This window comes from Arachis stenosperma, chromosome 6, assembly GCF_014773155.1.
Source record: "Arachis stenosperma cultivar V10309 chromosome 6, arast.V10309.gnm1.PFL2, whole genome shotgun sequence".
In the NCBI taxonomy this organism is placed as follows: Eukaryota; Viridiplantae; Streptophyta; class Magnoliopsida; order Fabales; family Fabaceae; genus Arachis; species Arachis stenosperma.
Window position 1 is genome coordinate 49705607 of NC_080382.1, and position 6712 is coordinate 49712318.

Below are 6712 nucleotides of genomic sequence, written 5' to 3' on the forward strand. Positions count from 1 at the left end.
ATTCACAAAACTCAAGTTGGTAATCATAATGACATAGCACCATGTTGCAATTTAGAAATCAAACTATGCCTTTTCATACACACATGCATACAGAGAACGTAAAGACAATCATGCAGTTTATAGTGCTTGAAACAAATGAGAGGAAAAGAAACTTTACAACCTTGTAGTTCATCTTCTCTATTGTTGTCATTTTCCTCCCATTCTCCTCCTTCCCATACCAAACTCAGAATGCTTGCTCATCCTCAAGCAACTATTAGAACCGTGGCTATGGGGCTAAGATGGATCATGAATGTCTTACACAAGAAATGTTAGTAGTACATGTGTTTCAAGCAAGCAAAATTAAAGATAATAATCAAGGCACAAGAGACAGAGACATTGTGATTGCAAGCTTAAGAAGGTGAGCATAATACTTTGCATAAAGAATAAGTGGCACACCAAACTTAGTGTGACACTTTCACTTGGAATCAATGCAAGTATCCAGTAAAGATTTGAAGCAAATTGTGTTGCATAGCAACACCAAACTTAAAATGCAATCCTATGTCCATTTATTTGAATTAAAACCAAGCAAATGAAACTGTTCTTTATTAAATACGATCACTAAGCCAAGAATCTGTCATTAATAAAGCTCTCTTGGTGATGTATTAATAAACACAGCAAATAAGCAGACTAAAATGAAAGCATTAAAAACAAAGAATTAACTAAAGTAAACAGAATAACAAAATATCAAACCAAAAGAAAATTAACACTGCAAAGACATTATGGTTATGCAGACAAGTGGTGTGATGAGCGGATAATTTGTACGCTTTTTGGCATTGTTTTTAGTATGTTTTTGGTAGTTTTAGTTGAGTTTTTATTATATTTTTATTAGTTTTTAGTTAAAATTCACTTTTCTGGACTTTACTATGAGTTTGTGTGTTTTTCTGTGATTTCAGGTATTTTCTGGCTGAAATTGAGGGACCTGAGCAAAAATCTGATCCAGAGACTGAAAAGGACTGCAGATGCTGTTGGATTCTGACCTCCCTGCACTCGAAGTTGATTTTCTGGAGATACAGAATCCCAATTGGCGCGTTCTCAACGGCGTTGGAAAGTAGACATCCTGGGCTTTCCAGCAATATATGATAGTCCATACTTTGCCCAAGATTTGATGGCCCAAACCGGCGTTCAAAGTCACCTCAAGAAATTCCAGCGTTAAACGCCGGAACTGGCACCAAAATGGGAGTTAAACGCCCAAACTGGCATAAAAGCTGGCGTTTAACTCCAAGAGGAGTCTCTACACGAAAATGCTTCATTTGCTCAGCCCAAGCACACACCAAGTGGGCCCGGAAGTGGATTTTTATGTCATTTACTCATCTCTGTACACCCTAGGCTACTAGTTTCCTATAAATAGGACCTTTTACTATTGTATTATCATCTTTTGATCATGTTTTGATGATTGAACCCTCTTTGGGAGGCTGGCCATTCGGCCATGCCTAGACTTTGTTCTTATGTATTTTCAACGGTGGAGTTTCTACACACCATAGATTAAGGTGTGGAGCTCTGCTGTACCTCGAGTATTAATGCAATTACTATTGTTCTTCTATTCAATTCCGCTTGTTCTTTGTCCAAGATATCACTTGTTCTTCAACTTGATGAATGTGATGATCCGTGACACTCATCATCATTCTCACTCATGAACAAAGTGACTGACAACCACTCTTGTTCTACAAGCATACGAGGCTCTAGTGAATATCTCTTGGATTCTTTAACCGGAATCTTCGTGGTATTGGCGAGAACTGATGGCGGCATTCAAGAGAATCCGGAAGGTCTAACCTTGTCTGTGGTATTCTGAGTAGGATTCAATGATTGAATGACTGTGACGTGCTTCAAACTCCTGAGGGCGGGGCGTTAGTGACAGACGCAAAAGAATCACTGGATTCTATTCCGGCCTGATTGAGAACCGACAGATGGATAGCCGTGCCGTGATAGGGTGCGTTGAACATTTCCAATGAGAGGATGGGAGGTAGCCACTGACAACGGTGAAACCCTTGCATAAGCTTGCCATGGAAAGGAGTAAGAAGGATTGGATGAAGACAGTAGGAAAGCAGAGAGACGGAAGGGAAGGCATCTTCATGCGCTTATCTGAAGTTCCTACCAATGAATTACATAAGTATCTCTATCTTTATCTTTTATGTTATTTTCGTTTATTACCTATACCCATTTGAGTCTGCCTGACTAAGATTTACAAGGTGACCATAGCTTGCTTCATACCAACAATCTCCGTGGGATCGACCCTTACTCGCGTAAGGTATTACTTGGACGACCCAGTGCACTTGCTGGTTAGTTGTGTGAAGTTGTAGTGATCACAATTTCGCGCACCAAGTTTTTGGCGCCGTTGCCGGGGATTGTTTGTGTATGGACAACTGACGGTTCATCTTGTTGCTTAGATTAGGTATTTTTCTTCAGAGTTCTTAAGAATGAATTCTAGTGTTTCAGGGTGATGTTCTTATCATCACCAAAGCTGATTGATTCTCATCAATTTAGCTCTTGAATGCAATGTCCTGCTGAAGCTTGGCCGGCCATGTCTAATTCCTTTAGACTAAAGCTTTAGACTAACATTGCATGATTCCTGGAATTCTCATTAAGAATTTTGATACCTTTATTTTCCTTTTCACTTAATTTTCAAAAAAGCACAAAAAAATTTTACAAAATCATAAAATCCAAAAATATGTCTTGTTTGAGTCTAGAGTCTCATCTTAAGTTTAGTATCAATTGCATGTTTCTGTTCTTATTGCATTCATGCATGTGTCCTCATTGATCTTCAAGTTGTTCTTGATGATTTCTTACTCTAATCTTTAAATTCTCTTGACTTGAGTGTTTTGTGTGTCTCATATGCATTCTCATTAGTGTCAGTAGTATACAAACTGCTAAGTTTGGTGTCTTGCATGCATTGTTATTTGACTTTAGTTGCATTTTGATTATTAAAAATCCAAAAATATTTTTAATTTGTGTCTTTTCAAGTCAATAATACAGAGAATTGAAGATTCAGAACATACTGCAGAGGAATCACACAGAAAAAGCTGGGCATTCAAAAATGCCCAGTGAAGAAGACAGACTGGCGTTTAAACGCCAGCCAGGGTGCCTGGCTGGGCGTTTAACGCCCAAAAGGGTAGTAGTTTGGGCGTTAAACGCCAGAATGTGCACCATTCTGGGCGTTTAACGCCAGGATGGCACAAGGGGGAGGATTTTGTTTTCAACTCAATTTTTTTTCAAGTTTTCAAAGTTTTTCAAAATCAAATCTTTTTCAAATCATATCTTTTCAATCAAATGTTTTCAAAATCAATTTCTTTCCTTTTTCAAAGATACTTGCTATCAATTAATGATTTGATTCAACATTTCAAGTATGTTGCCTTTTCTGTTGAGAAAGGTTTAATATTTGAATCATATCTTTTCTTGATAGCCAAGTTATTAATTTTCAAAATCAAATCTTTTTAAAATTGTTTTCAAATCATATCTTCTCAATCACATATTTTTTAAAACCAATCATATCTTCTTAACTTCATCTTTTTTCAAAATAGTTTTCAATCAAATCTTTTTAATTTCTAATTTCAAAATCTTTTTCAAAAATCACTTTACTTCTTCCCCACTTTTATTTTCGAAAATCAAGTAATATTTTTCAAAATGTTTTCAAAATTTCTTACTTAAATTTTGAAAATTTCTTTCCTTCTTCTCACATCCTTCTATTTATGGACTAACACTATTCCTTAATGCAAAATTCGAACTCCATTCCCTCTGATAAGTTCGAATTTTCTACTTCTGACTTCTACCCTTCTTTTCCTCTGACACTTCAAGGAATCTCTATACTGTGACATAGAGGATTCCACATTTTCTTGTTCCCTTCTCTTTCTTATGAGCAGGAGCAAAGACAAAGGCATTCTTGTTGAAGCTGACCCTGAACCTGAGAGGACCTTGAAGCAAAAGCTAAGAGAAGCTAAAGCACCACTCTCTTTAGAGGACCTGACCGAATTCTTCAAAGAAGAAGCACACATGGCAGCCGAAAACAACAATGCCAACAATGCAAGGAAGGTGCTGGGTGACTTTACTGCACCTACTCCCGATTTTTATGGGAGAAGCATCTCTATCCCTGCCATTGGAGCAAACAACTTTGAGCTTAAGCCTCAATTAGTTTCTCTAATGCAACAGAATTGCAAGTTCCATGGACTTCCATTGGAAGATCCTCATCAGTTTTTAGCTGAGTTCTTGCAAATCTGTGAAACTGTCAAGACTAATGGGGTAGACCCTGAGGTCTATAGACTTATGCTATTCCCTTTTGCTGTAAGAGACAGAGCTAGAATATGGTTGGATTCTCAACCCAAAGAAAGCCTGGACTCTTGGGAAAAGCTAGTCAATGCCTTCTTGGCAAAGTTCTTTCCACCTCAAAAATTGAGTAAGCTTAGAGTGGAAGTCCAAACCTTCAGACAGAAGGATGGTGAATCCCTCTATGAAGCTTGGGAAAGATACAAACAATTGATCAGAAAGTGTCCTTCTGACATGCTTTCTGAATGGAGCATCATAGGTATTTTCTATGATGGTCTCTCTGAACTATCCAAGATGTCTTTGGATAGCTCTGCTGGAGGATCTCTTCATCTGAAGAAGACGCCTACAGAGGCTCAAGAGCTAATTGAAATGGTTGCAAATAACCAATTCATGTACACTTTTGAAAGGAATCCTGTGAACAATGGGACTAATCAGAAGAAAGGAGTTCTTGAGATTGATGCTCTGAATGCCATTCTGGCTCAGAACAAGATATTGACTCAACAAGTCAATTTGATCTCTCAAAGTCTGTCTGGAATGCAAAATGCACCTGGCAGTACTAAGGAAACTTCATCTGAGGAAGAAGCATATGATCCTGAAAACCCTTCAATGGAAGAGGTGAATTACCTAGGAGAACCCTATGGAAACACCTATAATTCTTCATGGAGAAATCACCCAAATTTCTCATGGAAGAATCAAGAGAGACCTCAACAAGGTTTCAATAATAATAATGGTGGAAGAAACAGGTTTAGCAATAACAAGCCTTTTCCATCATCTTCTCAGCAACAGACAGAGAATTCTAAGCAGAACCCCTCTGACTTAGCAACCATGGTCTCTGATCTAATCAAAACCACTCAAAGTTTCATGACTGAAACAAGGTCCTCCATTAGGAATTTGGAGGCACAAGTGGGACAGCTGAGCAAGAAAGTTACTGAACTCCCTCCTAGTACTCTCCCAAGTAATACAGAAGAAAATCCAAAAGGAGAGTGCAAAGCCATAACCATGGCCGAATATGGAGAGGAAAGAGAGGAGGTGGACGCCACTGAGGAAGACCTCAATGGGCGTGCACCAACCTCCTCTGAGTTCTCTAATGAAGAACCATGGGAATCTGAGGCTCAAAATGAGACCATAGAGATTCCATTGGACTTACTTCTGCCTTTCATGAGCTCTGATGAGTATTCTTCCTCTGAAGAGGATGAGTATGTCACTGAAGAGCAAGTTGCTAAATACCTTGGAGCAATCATGAAGCTAAATGACAAGTTATTTGGAAATGAGACTTGGGAGGATGAACCTCCTTTGCTCACCAAAGAACTGGATGACTTGTCTAGGCAGAAATTACCTCAAAAGAGACAAGATCCTGGGAAGTTTTCCATACCTTGTACCATAGGCACCATGACCTTCAAGAAGGCTCTGTGTGACTTAGGGTCAAGTGTAAACCTCATGCCTCTCTCTGTAATGGAGAAGCTAGGGATCTTTGAGATACAAGCTGCAAGAATCTCACTAAAGATGGCAGACAACTCAAGAAAACAAGCTCATGAACTTGTAGAGAATGTTTTGGTAAAGGTTGAAGACCATTACATCCCTACTGATTTCATAGTCCTAGAGACTGGGAAGTGCATGGATGAAACCATCATCCTTGGCAGACCCTTCCTAGCCACAGCAAAGGCTGTGATTGATGTTGATGGAGGAGAGTTGATCATTCAAGTGAATGAAGAATCCTTGGTGTTTAAGGCTCAAGGATATCCCTCTATCATCATGGAGAGGAAGCATGAAGAGCTTCTCTCAAATCAGAGACAAACAGAGCCCCCACAGTCAAACTCTAAGTTTGGTGTTGGGAGGCCACAACCAAACTCAAAGTTTGGTGTTGAACCCCCACATTCAAACTCTAAGTTTGGTGTTGGGAGGTTCCAACATTGCTCTGAGTATCTGTGAGGCTCCATGAGAGCCCTCTGTCAAGCTACTGACATTAAAAAGCGCTTGTTGGGAGGCAACCCAATGATTATATTTTATATATTTTCTTTTGTTATTTTATGTCTTTTGTAGGTTGATGATCATGAGAAGTCACAAAATCAATTGAAAAAGCAAAAACAGAATGAAAAACAGGAAGAAAAATAGCACACCCTGGAGGAAGAACTCACTGGCGTTTAAACGCCAGTGAGGCTAGCAGTTGGGCGTTTAACGCCCAGTCTGGCACCATTCTGGGCGTTTAACGCCAGAAAGGGGCACCAGACTGGCGTTAAACGCCAGGAAAGGGCAAGAACCTGGCGTTAAACGCCAGAAATGGGCACCAGCCCGGCGTTTAACGCCAGAATTGGCTCAAAACGTGATTTTTGATGCCATTTGGTGCAGGGATGACTTTTCCTTGACACCTAAGGATCTGTGGACCCCACAGGATCCCCACAAACCCCTCACCTATCAAATC

General features: G+C 39.5%; 1 non-coding gene across 1 annotated transcript; it reads right to left on the bottom strand.

Moving 5' to 3' along the window:
- Window positions 1-4425: 4425 nt before the first annotated feature.
- On the bottom strand, window positions 4426-4533 carry LOC130937431 (small nucleolar RNA R71). Its single transcript, XR_009068652.1, has one exon. It is a non-coding gene; the product is annotated as a small nucleolar RNA R71 (small nucleolar RNA).
- Between the last annotated feature and the right edge of the window lie 2179 nt (window positions 4534-6712).